Source organism: Desmodus rotundus, chromosome 1 (assembly GCF_022682495.2).
Source record: "Desmodus rotundus isolate HL8 chromosome 1, HLdesRot8A.1, whole genome shotgun sequence".
NCBI classification, from domain to species: domain Eukaryota; kingdom Metazoa; phylum Chordata; class Mammalia; order Chiroptera; family Phyllostomidae; genus Desmodus; species Desmodus rotundus.
The window spans coordinates 21,839,884-21,858,762 of NC_071387.1; the positions used below are offsets into that span (position 1 = coordinate 21,839,884).

An 18,879-nucleotide genomic window follows, 5' to 3' on the forward strand; every position below is an offset into this window, starting at 1 on the left:
CCAATCAAAGCATTGGCAGAGCGGTGCTTCTTCTGAAACCTTTAGGGGACAAGCTGTTTCTTTGTCTTTTCCAGCTGCCTGCATTCCTTGGCTGGTGGCCCTATATCCCTCCAACCTTTGTTTCCACCATCATATTGCTTCCTCTCCCTCTGCTTTCAGGTCTCCAACCCACTTGTCTCCCTCTTACAAGGATCCTTGTGATTACATTGAACCCACCCAGATAATCCAGGATAATCTCTCTATCTCTTAATTTAATCCTACCGCCCATTCCCACACGTCCTGTAAGGTAACATATTCACAAATTCGAAGGATTAGGACCTGAATGTTTTTGGGGGGGGCGGGGGGGGCAGTGGGAGAGGGGGAACATTTTTCGGCCTACTATACCCATGTTTTGGATGTTTCACAACTTTTTACTTTTAAGTCTTTATTTTACATTTTATAAACAGTCCTGCAATGAGTTTCCTAATAGATGAAAACATTTTTATGAGTTTCTCTGATAGTTTCCTCAATATAAATTCCTAGAAGTGGAGTCATTGAGTAAGAGCATTGATTCATCTTGCTCAATTCCCTTCCAGAAAGGTTTTGTAAATTTTTTGACTCTACAAACTATAAGGAATCTACCCTCACCAACACGGAGTGTCCTTATTTTTGACTTTTGGGTCAACTTGATAGCTAAACATGGCATCTCCTATATGGGTTTTGATTACTAGCAGATTGAATATTTATGACACATGTTGACCAAGTGCATTTCTTCCTTTTTGAAATAAACGTTCCCTGTCTTTGGCCACCTTTATCAGGATCTTATAGGGGTGTGTCTGGTTTTGTACTGCTGTTTGTTTGTTTGTTTAGCTGTGTGACCTTGTGCAAATAATATAACCCCCTTTCCCTCAGCAGCTCCACGGCGTGAAGCACGGGTGAGAGGACGGATGCAGAGCAACGGGGTGAGTGTTCGTGCTCAGTGGGGATGGATGGCTGTTGTGTTGCTGCTGTCACGATTATCCTCGTGGTGGTGGAGAAAAAGATTTGTAAGATGTATTTTGATATATTTCCTAAAATTATGAAACCCTTGTTGTCTATCTCTGTTGAAAATGTTTTTCCAATTTCTTATTTCTCTTACTCTTTTATACATCTTTGGGAAAAAAGTCTAGTATTGTGTGTTCAATGTGTTATTCATGATTTCTTTCATTTCTTTCATATTTAAAAGTTATGCCCTATTCTCAAGATAAATTAAATATTTACTGTTATTTTTATTTTTTAATGATTGTTCTCCTTTTCATATATATCTATAAAACATGTGGAATTTGAGTTACTAGATATGGGAGATGAGGATCAAGTGAGATTTATTTCTCCTCATATTTTCAGCCACATTCCCTAATATCATTTGATGAATATTATATCTTTTCAGCATTGAGTTTTAAAGCTTCCATTGTTGTCATACAATAAATTCTATATATAGTATTGTAAGATTGTTCCAGAACTTTTTGTAATGTTCTATTGATACAGCTGCCTAGTCTTGTGACATTATGATCTTATTTTAATGATTATAGTATTACGTATGTTTTATTAACACAAAAGAATGTCACAGCACTATATAGTTGATTATTTAAAAATAATAATTTTATTCCTTTTCCCTAGGATTCTTGATTTATTTTTCTGATTCTTGCTTTATTATTTTGGCTAAGATGTCCAGAAAAATAATAGGTATTAACATCATTGATGGGTATCCTTGTTCTTTTCTTTGTATTAATTGTAGTGCTTCTGGTATTTTGCCATTAAGTAGGGCTAAGTAGGTACCTCATGGAGGTACTCAGAGACTGTTCCAATTACCTCCCCTGAACAGCTTCATTAAATTATTAGAAAAAATGCATGTCAATACCCCAGAAACATACCAGACGCCTTTTATGCCATTTGAGTGGCCTTTTAGCACAATGGAAAGAACATGGTTTCGAGTCAGGGGCCCTTGGGTTTGAATGTTTGTTCCAACACTTACTGGATAGACAATTTACACAAACACCTACGGTTTTTATTTTTTTTTGCTCTTTAAAATATAGGCTACAGCCCTGATTGGTATGGCTCAGTTGGTCAGACATTGTTCTGCAAAGCAAAAGGCTGCCAGTGTGATTTTGGGTCAGGGCACATGCCCAGGTTGCAGGTTCGGTCCCCACTTGGGGTGTGTACAGGAGGCAACTGATTGATGTTTCTCTCTCACATCGATGTGTCTCCCCCTCTCTTTCTCCCTCCCTTTCCCTCTCTCTAAAAATGAATAAATAAAATCTTTTTAAAACTAAAATGTAGGCGATAAGATTCCAAGGCTCTGTTGGAGATTTGTAAGACCGTGTTAGAGAATCAGTAAGATGTGGGAAAAATACCTAGGGCAGTACCTGGTAGACAGTAGTCACAGGACGTGGAAGCCTTCTTATCCACAGTAGTTTTGCTCGGCAAAATGTGGGTGGGAAATCTGCAGAACAAATTGTAATAAGAAAGGCCAGACCTTGCTGCTGACTTCTGTGGACTCCCAATTTCTTCCCGTATTTACATGGGAATTTTCCTGGTTGGGAACATTCCTAAAATTCAGTGCCCCTCTAATCAGAGCCACATGGGCACCCATTTCTCAGATTCTGTTGAAGAGCCAATGTGAAGGCTGCTCTTGCCCCGGTCGACTGCTGCCGAAGGAAAAGGGGAAGCTCCCAGCCGCCTGGGTAGCAGCTGCGTTTTCCTCCCTGGCCCTCCGCGGAGAGCAGGGCTGCATGTTGTTGCAGTTGTACTGTACTGTTCTACCACATGGATTCATAGTTAACATTTTTCTTCCAGGCACATTTAAAACCTTTGGCTCACGTCCTCTCTGAGCTGTTTTATAAGGGCAATAACTGAGGCCAGGGTGTGCTCTTGTCAGCAGGCAAAGCACGCAGTGGAGGCTGCCAAAGAGTTTCCTGCTCGGGGGCCACCCATCCTTGGCTGCAGGATGTGTGGCTGGAGCACATGGCAACTTGCACAGAGCGAGCACTGGGACTTTCTGTTCTCAGGGCTCATGCTTTGGATTCCATCCTTCGGTCCTGCTGCATAGATCAGTGGAGGCTGTTGTGTTTGCGCTTGTTTGGGACTAGCTCAGAACACATGTCACAGCAGCAGTTCAAGGCCTAGCTCTAAGGCTTAGAGCTGGGAAAATGCTCTTTAAAGACTAGCAAGCTACTCTTCCGTCCTCTTAATGCAGGCGCAGCGTTCCCACGAATCAGCTGCCGGGGGGGGGGGGGGGGGGGGGGGGGGGGGGGGGGGAAGGGGGAGGCATTCCCTTCATCCCGCTCTCTGTGAATTAACTTCTGGAATGGGCAGACAACACAGACGCCAAATGCAGAGTTCCGACCCTGCTACCCGACCCTCTTTGAAGTCCACCTTGGCATGAGCTGATCTCTTTTCATGTATTATTTATTGTCAAGCACTGTGACGGGGAGAATCCATGGCAGATCCCTGAAGCTGTTTTTTCAGGATTTCCTTTGATTGGAAGCTGTTGGCTGTGCCTTCTGCAGCTGGCTCTGTCACAGAGCAGAGGGCTCAGCGCATCGCCCAAGTGACAGCTGCCATGCCAGCACAAAGGAGGTTCTGGCTGTGAAAGTGCCCCTAAATAACTACACAAGTGGACAGAGCATTGTCATTTCTTCACTCACCAGTAGGGAGGAAATGCGATGTCGTGAGTGGAGAAAACACACCCTCACGTCCAAGAGATGCAAGTTGAAATGCCAGCTCTTCCACGGACTCAAAGGGTGAACTTCACCTCAGTTTTCCCATTTCAATGAAAGGATTCACCCTCAAATTTTAGCCAAAAATCAATTGGGTAAGACACGTACAGTGTTCAGCTCCTTTCCTCCAAATTTCGAAGACAGTCTAGAAATTTTAAAGCAGTCTGGATGACGACTAGTGATAACTCTGTCACTATCTTCATTTATTTATTATTCACTCAGTAAGCATTCAATAAAAAATGGATATTGCAGAGCCTTTAACATTTTAGAGAGTGTACTAGACACTAGGAATAAGCAGATACATACTCAAGACATGGCTTCATCCCTTGTCTGTCTCAAAAATAAAAAAAAAACCCAGAAATGACAAAATATAAAGGATGTTGTGGTGCTGGAAGTTTCAGAAAGTAAGAGGTGCATCCAAGTACTTACACCATTTTATAGAATGACAAAAGGTCTTCCAGAAGAAGGGATATTTAACCAAGGGATGATGTCAGTATATAGAGGAAAGCATAAAATACTCCTAGAATTTAAAGAAAAGGGCCTTTTGAAATGTGATGACGAGAGTGACTTGCCCATAGAGATAGACAGACAGTTCATGGGCTGCCATGGGAAGAGTAAAAATGTCAAGTCTGTTAAAGAATGCAGCTTGTCCCATATACATATGAAAGGGTACTCAGCATCACTAGCCATCAGAGAGATGCAAATTAAAACCACAGTGACATACCACCTCACACCAGTCAGAATGGCCATTATAAACAAACCAACAAACAACAAGTGCTGGCTAGATTGTGGAGTAAAGGGAACCCTAGTGCACTGTTGATGGGAATGCAGACTGGTGTAGCTACTGTGGAAAACAGTATGGAATTTCCTCAAAAAAACTAAAAATGGACCTGCCTTTTGACCTGGCAATTCCACTGCTGGGATTATACCCTAAGAATCCTGAAACACCAATTCAAAAGAACCTCTGCACCCCAATGTTCATAGCAGCATTATTTACAATAGCCAAGTGCTAGCAACAGCCAAAGAGCCCATCTATAAATGAGTGGATCAAAAAACTGTGGTACATTTACACGATGGAATGCTACACAGCAGAAAGAAAGAAGGAACTCCTACCCTTTGTGGCAGCTTGGATGGAACTGGACAATATTAGGCTAAGTGAAATAAGCCAGGCAATAAAAGATAAACACCATGTGATCTCACCTATCACATGGAATCTAAGTGGAACATAAGTGGAACATAATCAACAAAACAAACAAGTGAGCAAAATAGAACCAGGGACATGGAAATGAAGAACAAACTGACAATGACCAGAGGGGACGGGGATAACAAGGGAAAGAGGGGGAAGGGTCAAGAAACAAGTATAAAGGACCCATGGACAAACACAATGGGGGGGGAGGGAGGATTGCATGTGGGAGGTAGGGGTGCATAGGGAAGGGAAGAGTAATGGGAGAAAAACGGTGACCACTGTAACTGAACAACAGTTTTTTTAAAAAGAGGCTCTAAATGTTTCCAGAAAAAAAAAAAAAAAACCCTTGTCTGGCAAGGCCCCCTCCCCCAACCCTCCAAAAAAGAATGCAGCTTGTGACAGTCTGCAACTAAATCAGCCAGGTCCTACTCAACAGGACTGCCTTTGTCAGCCAGGAGCAAGGACAGCCTCAGCCTGGAAGGCAGGGTTGGGATTGGATCATGGAAGGGTAGATTTCTGCCCCTTTATCTTACCTCTATCAGAACTACTTCTGCTTCTCCTCAAGTACTGTGTCATTGCTCTACCTGACCTTTTGGTTGGTCAAAGGGTTCTAGGCTCAATAAAAATATTCCAAACCACTGCAGCTCACCATATCATCTAGGAAAAAATTCCCTGGAAAGTGAGTTTTCATTGCTGAGGACAGGGAATGCATTGTGATTTACAGAATTGCCTCTTCTTCTGCGCATTCCCCCACATTATCTGAGGCTACCTGTTCTCCCAGGAAACCAGTGACGTACTTGAGGGCAGGGACTTTGACTAGTCATCATTTTACCCTGAGTGCTTAGCAGAAAACTGGGCAAACAGTTGTTACTCATGTACTATCAACACTGACACCCAAGTAATCATTTTAATGTACAAAGCTGATTATACTATACTACTTGCCCAATACTATTTAATATTCTTCAGCGAAAGCTTATTAAGGGTCAGGCACTGGGTGTGAGGATGATGAAGGGATATCAAACATAGCATGAGAGGCATAAGAAGGAATATCTTCTTTTCTTATAATACAATTTGGAGTTTAACTGCAAAAGAATTTATCAGATAACCAAGATGTGAAAGGAGGTGCCAGGAAGAGGACTAGAGATTAATGATGGACAACAAACTTGAGTAGATAATAAATTTGGTCTTCTGCTGTCCTGCTCCCAGGACTTATGTAATTTTATCATAGGTTTCCTGGAAAATATTCAGAGGCGATAAAGATGTTTGGATATTAATCTTCCTGGTAGTAAATAGTTATGTTAAGGGACTCTGCTAGGGCCAGAACAATACCAGAATATCCACTTCAATCATACTCCCTTCTAGGGAAGACTCAGGAACACAGAATGAGTGGCCCAGAATGACCAAACCAGATGGAAAAAGTGACATTGTCAAGGTCACATTTTATGGATGGGAAAACGAACTCAAAGAGAGGAAGTGAGGTGACCACATTCTCACTGAGGCTGGTACCTAGAGCCAGGACCCAGGTTCTCAGACTCCTTGCTCAGCGCCTTTGTGCTAAGACCATGTGTGAAGAGATCTTTTGTCCAACTGAACGCCGATAAGACGTGTTGAGTCTAATTCAATCTTTAATGAAGAAAGGAAGATCACATTTATTATATTCCTACTATATGACAACCGTGGTGCCAAACATTTACACATCTCCCCATTGGTCATCACAGTCCTGTAGTGATACAGTCTACGCAGTTTACAAATGAGCTACCTGAGGCTTGTGGCGACTGTCTGAGGCTTCCTATCTCAAGACCATTTGAGATCAGTTACAGTCCACGGTTTCACCTTGAGTCACTGTCTCGCAGTTGTGCCTCTGGTGAGAGGACACTATCCCACTTCGTGACCTCCCATGATAGACCTCTGGCTGCCTATGGTTTACAAACTGTGCATGGTGTCAAGCATAGCAATTGGCATTTCATCTTCTGGCCAATAGAATCCTGAAATTATACTGGGGCAAATATAATTAAGTCTCTTTTTGGGTATTCATCTCGATATATAATTTCCCTGAATTTAAATTAGAAGTATAGTATTCATGAACACAAATCTTAATTACTTGAAATTGAATCAAATAATCCATCTAAAAAGATTGTGCCATTCATAATTTATAATAGATCCGATTTTGACCAATCCTATTACTGCAGTGATCAACCAAATGAGAAAATTATCTACAGATTTATAGTACCTGCGTATGTGCACATGTTATGCGTGTTGTCTGATCAATATTATCCATCCAATTTAAACTCTTAGTCCTGGAAGCCATCCTGAATGCCACAGGAAGGGATTTTGAAGGTTAATTTTTTGCATGATCATTATTTGTCAGTAGTGGATTTGTTCACATAAACGCCGTATCTTATAAATGAGTTAGTCAGGGTTGGATGAATATTGAGGAAATGGGATAGCCTGATTATTTTCAGTATCTGTGGGCATGAGGTGTTGGAGAGTGAGAGAGTAAATATGTACAGGACCATGTTTACCAAAAAAAGTAGCAAGGCAAATAAAAGGGAGAATTTCTTCTGTGCTCGATGGCCAAGGTGAGGTCAGTATCAATATTGGCATTGGCACGGCCAAGTCCGTGTTTTGCATGATGATAATTTAATCAAGATGTGTTGGTGACAAAAGGCTTATCAAACACAAAATGTTTTATTACACAAACTGATTTGTTTGACCGAAGGGACACCCATCTTGTTTCACAAAGCTACTGCAAAATTTGTATCCGGCCTTGCAAAATTTTATGTTGACAGCAAAGACCGTGAGGCACAAATTTATTGAACACTTGACATGCTTATTACTTGTCATTAAAAAAAAAAAGGTGTTTCTTTTTTCAGGAAACAAGGATGTTTATTTTTACCCTGCAGAAGAAAATGTATCATAAAAGTTGTATGTGTCATCTGGGATTTTAAATATATACTTATTGATTTTGACAATATTTTATACACTATGGAGAGTCCAGATACTATTGTCCTACTTTACTGTTGTTAAACTGAGACATAATGAATTTGAATTACATACCAACTTTTTCCTTTTCTTTAGGCAGCTGTAATAGGTAACAGTCCAGTAAAGCCATCCAACTTAAAATTTGGAGTTCTGAGAGGCCAGCTGAGTAGAACATTTTATATGTGATTTATCCTTTCATTATTTATTTGGTTTATGTATCCATTCAACTTCTGTCAAATGTCCAATAGGAATTTTTCTACCCAAAAGCCTTTGGAGAAGAGGGAAAACTGAATAATCTTAACAAAATTTTATTCATAGACAATTGCTACAGATGAGGAAAAAAATCAAGCTGACTCTTTTGTTAGCCAAAACCAAAAAAAAAAAGGAAACAGAATGTAACCTCACTGCCATTATCAGAAGATCAGAATAAGAGGAAGTATATCTTTTCATAAGTTGTGACAAAATTTTTCCAAGCAGTTAAGTAAAACAGAAATTCATCCACTGCTTTGTACACACACACACACACACACACACACGAGCGTGTTCACAGCTTTTATAAAAAAGTCATCATCATCAACACAACCACCAAACCACCTGTGGTACAAATGAAGAGAGCCATGAAGTTCCTTCAGACAGTACTCAACGACCTTTTGAGAGTAGTGACTGTCTGCCCGAAAGTGGAGGTCACTTGTAGTTCATGCCCAGGCCTTAGAAACAGTGAAATACTCTGCTTAAAGGAGATCACACTCCCTAAATGAACTTCTTTCCCTTGAAGATTGGCTCTGTGTGGGGGAAGTTTTCAAACATATTCAGATGTGACCGATAAAGTGTGAAGTGCATGTCCAACCATATTCAACACTCTATGTGTCTACACGCTCCAGCGACCTGATTTGCGGAACTCCTTGGCCTGTAGAAGAAACCGTAACTGCTTCCTTGAACATTCCACCCATCTGTTGAAATTTTAAATCCGAGCCACAGGAGTGAGCTCCACTTCTTCCTCTAAACTGCAGCCCCTCAACTGTTTGGAGACGGCTGTCCTAAGTGGCAGCTCTGGGGGGGGGGGGGGGGGCGTTCCCACTGCTTAGGTAGCAGGAGGACGGGTAATGCTACCTTTCTTCCACAAGCACGTTCTTCTTACATCCTCGGTGCATTCGTTTGTGCTGATGGGGAGAGAGAGGTGTTACAGAGATGATGGGACTGGTCTTTAGCCATTCCTCCCATGAGCTATCCTGTATTGCTATCACTGTTTATCAAGAGGGCTTAGAAATATACAGACAGGCCCACTGGTATGTGAGCAAAGAAATTCAGATAACTCTACTCCCAGCTCCCCATCACCCAGCTACCTAATAGGAAGTTCCTTAGCAAGGCATCTCTGCCTGAAGTCATCTGTGAGGACAATGTCCCTGTAAACCCACGCTGTATCCTTGGGAAAGAAATGGCTCAAGAATTCAAGGGATCTGGGTTAAAAATAAAATAGCTGTTAAAGATTGATTAGGAAAAAGGAATGGATGAGCTGGCAAATAAGGCCACATGTGCCTCTCAAAGACGCCTTCCACAGTCAGGCTGCATGTCAGAGCCCAGGCTTGAGTACAGTGTAACCACTCTTTACTGTTGGAGGGGGCGGGGGCGGGGGGGGGAGGGTTCATGTGATCTCTGGCATTTCGGCTACAGAGCATCATCTTCCTGAGCCTCCTGTTCATTGCAATGTTCACCAAATAAGCTGTTTTAGTTTCTGAGGTGGGTGAGATTCTTTCTGTCTCCAAATATCTTCCCTGATAGAAATGCTGAAATCCACAATCATAATATTGACAATAACAATCTTTTACATTTGTCTTGCTTGGCAAGTGTACAAGGAACCTTGACATTTGTTCCTCACCGTACCCCTGAAGCCCTATTTGACAGCAAACAAAACTGTCGTTCCAGCAGGTGACGTGTTTGCTTTCAGTTGGACAGCCAGCAAGTTGCTGTAGCCCCGGAAAGCTGTCACTCCCCCACTTAAAATGGGGTCTTTTAAGGTAGTGTGTGGTCACAAGGCTTGCAAGTAGGACTTTCTCTGTGGAGGAGCAAAAGGGATTCAGGTCTGAGGCCAGAAAGGGGAGGTGAGACGAGAGGAGGCTGAAAGAACTTGCTGCTCTGGGAAGTGGTCCAGCCATCTGTCTTGGCTCACCCTTGACTTTCTCCTTCTCTCTGTTGCTGCCTGCTTCTCCTCAACCTTTGTTAACACAGCTAGAATCTCTGTTGTCCTGCCTCAAGGTCTAGGGCAGCAGACCTAGGGTTGGAGGAAAGCTCTTTGTATTTGGACTGAGTAGCTTTCTGTCTGCGTAAGAGTGGTTAGAGTCAGGAAGGTAAGGTAGTGAATGAGGCAGTAATGTGCTGGTAGAAGTTTAATAACAACAAAAGGAAAAAAGAGGAAAGAAAAGGAAGTCCTCATGTTTAGCATTTCCCAAATTCTGTGGTATAAATCCTCCCACCATCATCCATTTCAAGCAACCAGCTTGACATCAACTGGCTCTCAGAATTCCTGAAAATGTAGTTATCGGTTCTCACAATTCAGTACAACCTTCTCTAGCACATGGCTGGTTAGGAAATGTCCAGAAAACAGGCAGCTAGCTCTGTCTCTAGCTAGGCTATAGGCCTCTTCCACACCATTCAGCCTAACTCACTGAGGGCCTATGTAGATGTTTAGAACCAAGCCGCACAGGTACAAAGACAGCACGTGGGTTGGGCTTTATCCTTGGTACATTTATTTCCCTTAGAAACTGCAGGGGACCTATGGGTGACAGGTCAAAATAGGATTCCAGAATTCTCTAGTATTCTTATATCTGTCTCGCAATCAACTGTGTGTGTGTGTGTGTGTGCAGATGCGCTTACAAATACCAAAACTTCCTACTCTATTAACAAAATGCGTAGCTCCCACCTAAGTTGTACGAATGTTAAGAGATGGGGCTTTATAGTGAAGTAGACGTAAATTTGATTCCCAGCTCTTTCGCTCAGACAAGGTTCTTAAACTCTAAATGTTACTTTCCTTCTCTGTAAATTAAGGGTATTAGTAAGTACCTGATAATGCTGGTCTAGAGATTAAATATGATAGCCTTGGTTTAAAAGTTAACATCCAGTAAATGGTACTTGCAGCTTTTATTTTCCCCATACCCACCTCAATTAATTCTCAGCTGCTCAGAACGCCCTCCCAACCTGCCCTCCGTGGACGCCTCAGGAATAAGCTGCAAAGTACACGAAAGCAGAGTGACATTTATTTGGTTCCTGTTTAAACTGGGTGATAGGGATGTTGATAATCTTGTACATTTTTTATTTAAATAATTTTCCCACATGTTCAAATAATATACTTGTCACCCCTTACAGGCCTGGGAACAGATCTTATCTGCTTTGCCACAAAATGGTACCTGCCCGAGTAAACACAAATACAGAATGCAGAGGCAAAGTGCAGAGGCTCAGCACTTGTAACCTAATTCCCAAGGCAAACAGACAATATGGCCGCCAGGCTTCGCCTTCCAAAGCAATTTTAATCACAAAAGCAATTATTTATAAGCCTCTAGGATGCAAATAAAAGATGGTTACACTGTCCCAGGGGCTACCTTAAATCCTGGAAGGAAGAGCAAGAAGGTTGGTGATTATGAATATTGAGAAATTAGAGTAGTCCGTGAGAGCCAAGGGTAGGGGTCAATATCTTATCTTTTTCCACAACTTAATGCATTAGTTTTTTAAAATAAATTCAGTTTGCATTTTGTCAGTGTGATTCACATGAATAGTTTAAAGAATTAAATAATTCTAGTTGCAAGTGTATACACTCATTCTTTAGCTCATTCTTTTCATTTTTCTTATTATGCTCCATACCCTCGAAACCAGGGGTCCCCAACCCCCAGGCTGTGGACTGGTTCCTGTCTGTGGCCTGTTAGGAACCAGGCTGCACAGTAGGCCGTGAGCAGCAGGCGGGTGAGCAAAGCTTCCTCACATTACTGCCTGAGCTCTGCCCCTGTGTCTACCACCCCAAATCCAAGGAAAAATTCTCCCCCATGAATCTGGTCCCTGGTGCCACAAATGTTGAGGGCCACTGCTCTAAATAACATGCTTATATCATGCTGCTTCTTAATTTTTCTTTTAGTTTTGGAATTAAAGCTTAACTTCCCAATATGAGAAATGAAAATGTAGCTCTATTCTACCCTTTGTTCCACTTAATCCAGGCACATTTTCGTTCCTCCCTGTTTAGCCCAAGATAACTATATTTTAATTGTGGTTCAATCAATTTGGATTATTTAAACTCTATTCACAGTTGATCCACATTGTAGATTTCTTTTCCTGAATGATCGTTTGATTTTCAAAAAATTTTTTCTTTTTACTTCATTTTCCACATGCGTATCACTAATTTATCGACAAATTCTGCCCAAGTTGTGACAGATCCCTCAAATACATTGTTGGGGGAAAGCCCCAAATGTCTAAATTCAGGATCAATTCCAAAGAATTGACAAGTAGCCTTATTCAAAGTCATGAGAGCTGCAATAGGAGAAATTACACACACGGGCAAAGCAGCTGCTCCCAGTGGTGGCAGGCTGGGAAAAATCCACACTCCTCCCAGGACAGGATCCCTTTTCATAGGGAGCTGATAGTAAACTTATACAGTGGGTAGCCACCAGAAAGACCAAGGCATTCCTACATTAACAGATAACCACCAGGCAGTTATCACTCTCTATCCATTCATTAACCTCCTTCCCGGGGGCATGAGTCCAGCATTTCCCATATGCAATTGCTGCTAGAGCCACATTATGTCTAAAGTGAGTTCCCCTACATACGCTCAAATGCATCAGCTAATATTGAACAAAACTCCAGAGTCCTCTGAACTTCTCTTATGTAGACATTTTCTCTAGACCTTTTGCATGACTGACACTTTGGGACCCTCTCTGCCATTATCTTGGGGCGTCTCCATTGCCTGTCTCCTGTTCCCTGGGTTCCATTTCTTTCTTGTTTTTCTGTGTCAGTGGTGTACATTTTCAAATATGATAACTAATTTCTTTAAGACCTGTTAAGTTTGAAAATACCCAGGGAATACCCAACTATCCCACTTAATGGATAGTTGGTCTAGGTATAACATTGCTCAATTTTCTTTTAGCTTTTAGGTATGTTTGGAAAAGTTACCTTTCTTATTCCTGATTCTTTGTATGAAAACATTTTTTTTCTCTGTTCTGAAAGACTTCAAAGATTCACTTTGTTTCCAGTGATCTAAAATTGTATGATGATGCATTCTGATGTGGTTGTATTTTCATCTATTGTGCTGGGGACACTTGGCCTAAAACTTTCATGCTTTAATTCTGCATTTTTTTCTTGAGTTTTTTCTTTAATGATGTCTGACCTTCTGTTTTCAGTCTGGTATTTTCAGAGTTCCATTTTTTTTTTTTAGATGTTATACCTTCTGGGATGATTTAGTCATCATTCTCTATTTTCTACCTCTTGATGTTTTCTTTCAGGATGACTTCCTCAGATTTACCTTAAAACCCTCTCAGTTAATGTTTCACTTAAGCTTTCATGTAAATTTTTTCCTGTGTGTTTTTTGGCCTCATTTCTTATGTATGGTTCTTCTTCCACTGATGCAAATTCTTCTTTCATCTCTTGTAGAATATTAATGATAGCTTTCTAGAATTTTCATGTATCTGCATGGGCCATATTCCTTGTTTGCTTATTCATTTTGGTCTCTAAAAAGCCTGTGTGTCTGAGGGGTGTTTAATGGGCTTCAGTATAAGATCATCTGGTTGGGCCATTTCATACTACAATGTTAGTACTTAATGATTTTTTCTCTCAGAAAGATCAGATTGCCCAGGAAGTCCCCTCTAGCCTCCAGCCTAGAGGATGAAAGCCTAGATCCCTGCATCCTAGGACTGTGTGAGGGGAAAGTCTGAATAGCAACATGCAGTAGGTACACTGTTATTCAATAACCCCTTTTTCAGTGTGGCACCCACTTTTTAACTCTGTTATTGTTCTCCAATCTTGAGATCTGTTGTTTTATCCTCTTAAAAGAAAAAAAAAACCCTCCAATATTCAGCTAGGATATGATAGTAGGTAGGGGTTTAGGGGAGGGTCTCACTGATTTTTAAATATACTTCCAAGCAGTCCTCTTGCTTTGAACCCTCTTCGCAGAGGTACCTAATGCTACCAAGCCCAGGGATTCTGCAGCTTTCTCTACTGTTGGCTTATAACTCGGCTTTACTGAGTCTGCTAATTCAGTTCCCATCTGCTTTCCATCTTGCAAAAAGTTGTTTCTATTTTCTCCTGTATTCTTTATCCTTGTGGGTTTCTGTCTTTATTTTTTAGTCCCTAAACTATTGTTCAAGTGGAATTTTGAGACAGAAGTAAAGGAAAATGCATGTGTACGATAAATAATCTTTAGACGTCTATATTTACTTTTCAAAGTAATTTTCCTCATTTGTAGTCACTGCATTTCTTACCATCTTATTTTAATCATCTTTGTCCACTATATCATTGCCTTTAAGTCTGATTCAATATGATGCATGAAGTAGCTACTAAAAAAGCAGGCACTATAATGAGCATTGTGGATACCCAAATTCAGGAATAAAATCCCCCTTAAGGAATTTTGGTGATAATAATAAGAAAGCCATAAAGTTATTTTGAAACAGTTACTCAACTGAACTTAAATGTATCTTCCTGTTCTCAATTTTCTCATCTGCCTTTTGATTAGTTGAAAATTGCCAGTGTTTACAATTTTCCTGTGTCTTCCGATGCCAACAACGTGACGATAGCCCCTCAGCTTTTATATTCGATGTGTGTTTATATTCTTCCTCCTGTATTTATCAGCTTCTCTGCCACGCTTGTGTCCTTACCACTCCATCCCTACCATGCACTACACTTAGTGCATCTTCTTGGTCCTTTTTTCACTCGACACACTCTTACCATGCATACAACACTTAAGAAAACGTCTGTTCCTTTCATCTTTACATCTGCAGTCCCTTTGTTCCAGACGAAGATGGAAAGACACAGTCCTTGCCTGAGGACAGCACTTGCTTTAGTGGAGAGGTGGATATGTAACCAATAACTTGAAAATACTAAAGCATGTGCACTCATACCTACGATTAGAAATTGCTTATTCTTCAGAAAACTTCCTGGAGAGGGTGGCAGCTGAGCTGTTTTGAAGGGTAGTTAGGAGTTGACCAGGTGCTGTCTATGATATATTCTAGTTATCAGTTACTTCCTCACTACGTTGTAATGTAGGGCCAGTGTTTGAACACTTCTTGAAAACGTAATGCCAAGAGCGGTGCCTGGCACATGGTAGAAGCTCAATGAATACAGAACGATGCAGAGACATAGAAGCACAAATCTGAGTTAAATCTATATTGCTCACAGAATGTACCCCGAATTTAACAGATGAATAGGTAAGGACATTAAACCTATGGTAGAACCTGACTCTTCTACAAAAAAAAAAAATTGTTTTGATTAGCCATGTTATTTACTATTTTATTCTTTTCTAAAGAAATAACATGTTTTTGGAGAGAACCAAGATGGTGGCATAGGTAGACACACTGCGCCTCCTCGCACAACCAGAACTGACAGAAAATCGAACGGCAAGGAAGTCCGACACCAAGGAAATAAAAAATAAACATTCATCCAGACCAGTGGGCGGGGCGGAGATGGGCAGCCGGGGCAGAGAGGACTAGCGTTGCCATGGCGGGGCCAAGACTGGCGGAGTGTGGGACAAATGGCGCAGGCGGTCCGAGCACTAGCAGACCCTGCGGCCCCACATTTGCACAGATAAACCCAGAGGGCCGGACTCAGAGTGGCGGAGAGTGGGGCAGGCAGAGTGGCGGGTAGCACCCTGTGGCACCACATTCGCCCACAGATAAACCGGATGAACGGCGGGCAGCGAAGTGGACCGCGCAACCCAGGGCTCCAGCTCGGGGAAATAAAGCCTCAAACCTCTGATTGAAAATGCCCATGGGGGTTGGGGCGGCAGCAGGAGAGACTCCCAGCCTCATGGGAGAGGTCGTTGGAGAGACCCACAGGGGCCTAGGGCGTGCACAAGCCCACCCACTCGGGAACCAGCACCAGAGGGGCCCAGTTTGATTGTGGGTAGCCGAGTGAAAGACTGAAATCCAGTGGAGAGTGGAGCGGGCGCCATTGCTCCCTCTCGGCCCCTCCCCCACGTACAGCATCACAGCGCAGCAACCAGTGTTACCCTGCCCCTGGTGAACACCTAAGGCTCCGCCCCTTAAAGTAACAGACGTGCCAAGACAAAAAAAAAAAAAAAAAGACCCAAATGACAGAACACTTCAAAGCTCCAGAAAAAATACAACTAAGCAGGGAACAGATAACCAACCTATCAGATGCACAGTTCAAAACACTGGTTATCAAGATGCTCACAGAATTGGTTGAATCTGTTCGAAAACCAGATGGAAAAATGAAGCCTATGCTAAGAGAAACAAAGGAAAATGTACAGGGAACCAATAGTGATGAGAAGGAAACTGGGACTCAAATCAACAGTGTGGACCAGAAGGAAGAAAGAAACATCCAACCAGAAAAGAATGAAGAAACAAGAATTCAGAAAAATGAGGAGAGGCTTAGGAACCTCCAGGACATCTTGAAACGTTCCAACATCCGAATTATAGGGGTGCCAGAAGGAGAAGAGGAAGAACAAAAAATTGAAAATTTATTTGAACAAATAATGAAGGAGAACTTCCCTCATCTGGCAAAGGAAATAGACTTCTAGGAAGTCCAGGAAGCTCAGAGAGTCCCAAAGAAGCTGGACCCAAGGAGGAACACACCAATGCACACCATAATTACATTACCCAAGATTAAACAGCAGTAGAGAATCTTAGAAGCAGCAAGAGAAAAGGAGACAGTAACCTACCAAGGACTTTCTATAAGACTGTCAGCTGATTTCTCCAAAGAGACCTTACAGGCAAGAAGGGGCTGGCAAGAAGTATTCCAAGTCATGAAAGGCAAGGGCCTACATCCAAGATTACTGTATCCAGCAAAGCTATCATTTAGAATGGAAGGGAAGATAAAGTGCTTCTCAGATAAGGTCAAATTAAAGAAGTTCATCATCACCAAGCCATTATTATATGAAATGTTAAAGGGAGTTACCTAAGAAAAAGAAGATCAAAAATATGAACAGTAAAAATGACAGCAAACTCACAGTTATTAACAACCACACCTAAAACAAAAACAAGAGCAAACTAGGCAAACAACTAGAACAGGAACAGAACCATAGAGATGGAGATCACATGGAGGGGGTTGTCAATAGGGGGGTGGGAGGGGGAGAGGGGGGGAAAGGTACAGAGAATAAGTAGCATAGATGATAGGTGGAAAATAGACAGGGGGAGGGTAAGAATAGTGTAGGAAATGTAGAAGCCAAAGAACTTATAAGTATGACCCATGGACATGAACTATAGGGGGGGGAATGTGGGAGGGAGTGGGTGGGCATGATGGAGTGGAGTGAGGGGGGGGATGGGACAACTGTAATAGCATAATCAATAAATATATTAAAAAAGAAAAAAAGAAATAACATGTTTTTAAAAATTATTTTTGCTTTGCCAAATTACCTGGCATGTGTCCACTAATTTAACTGGAAGTTACTGAACTTGATAAAACCTTCTAAGACATTCACCTGTTTCTCCTCTTCCAAAATAATTTCATTTTTGTAGTGTGTAAACAAACAGAAAAATTTCGTGCTTTAACCTGAGACTCAGGGCTGACCATCAACCAGTGAGAGGGTTGAAACACAACATGAGGAGTTGTCACTCTTTGGGTTTATTCAGGGTTACTCAGGAAGAACCTGAGCTGGAAAGCCTGGTTTCTCAGTGGGACATAGAGGCAGAAAACTTCTGCTGGGGTTACTTGCTTGTAAAGGAAATTGTTGATCTGGAATGAAGCACACATTTGTGTGCTGGGTTTCATGAAGACAACAGAAGGATCAGTGGAGGACTCCTGAATTCACAGGTGGGACTGAGAATTGATGTGTGCTACTACATTGCTAATTTAAATATAAATATCTAGAGCAAGTATCAATATCGGTCACTGGGCTTCTGACACCAACTTTCAATTCCTCCTGGGAACTTTGAAGTACTCTATTAAGGGCATGTAAAAAAATAGTTCTACCTCTTGTGTTTGTATGATCTACAGAATACCCAATGACGGTTCAATTTTTAAATATAGATTTGTTCAATGGCACATTGTCTCAGCGGTCAGCCGTGTGTAGCACAGGAGCATGGCTCTGGGTTTGCAGCCCAGCTTCGCGCCTTCTTGCTTAGAAACCTTAGGAGGTAGGCTCCTCAGCCTCTCTCAGCTCAGTTTTGTCATCAGTACATTGGAAATACGAGTAGTGTACACCCAACCTGTTAGGTCTAGAGACCGAATGAGCTAGATGATCCATGGGAGGACCTGGCCCGTGGGCAGTAAATATCAGTTCCTTTTCTCTTTCTCCCCCCTTTGCTGTTACTGTCGTCATCGTTGCTGTCATTATTGTTATATTATTTGCAGATGTCTTTCCCTAAGTACAGGGGTTAAAGAAAAAAAAAAACAGGCAAAAACCTGTGCAAGGTAAGATTATCGACTTTGAAGAACTCACACTCCATTAGTCAAGAGGTATAATGATGTAACAAGTGCAATAAGAGATGCGGTTTTAGGACATGTATGAGCAAACTTACAGGAACAGAGGAGGGAAGTGGGGGGGCGGCAGAGGAGCCCCACCTAGATGATATCCCAGAGTTGGCATTCTTGCTTTGGCAAAATGAGTCGCGTATCTATGCTAGAGCCAGTATCATGCTTTAGAGATATGCTTAATCTCATCTGGCTGTGAGCACACAGCTGTATGTCTTCAGTAACTGTCTTTACCTTAACATTTAAAAAGTAATGTGTGATATCAGTCATGTTTAGGCAAATGTATTGAAGTAAAATGAGGAGAAAAAGTCATGTTTCCCATTGGTGTGCTTTGGGTGTATTTCTTTTCAATGCTTTTCT

At 41.7% G+C, this 18,879-nt stretch overlaps 1 long non-coding RNA gene across 2 annotated transcripts in view; it reads left to right on the plus strand.

The window, feature by feature from the left end:
* Nucleotides 1-913: 913 nt before the first annotated feature.
* Nucleotides 914-18,879, plus strand: part of LOC128779707 (uncharacterized) — a 99,366-nt gene continuing 81,400 nt past the window's right edge. Inside the window, exon 1 of one of the 2 annotated variants that reach the window (XR_008425799.1) lies at nucleotides 914-941. This is a non-coding gene — a long non-coding RNA (uncharacterized lncRNA). Of the gene's footprint in view, nucleotides 1,026-18,879 lie in introns of both variants that reach the window. The other variant, XR_008425798.1, reaches the window with a different exon arrangement.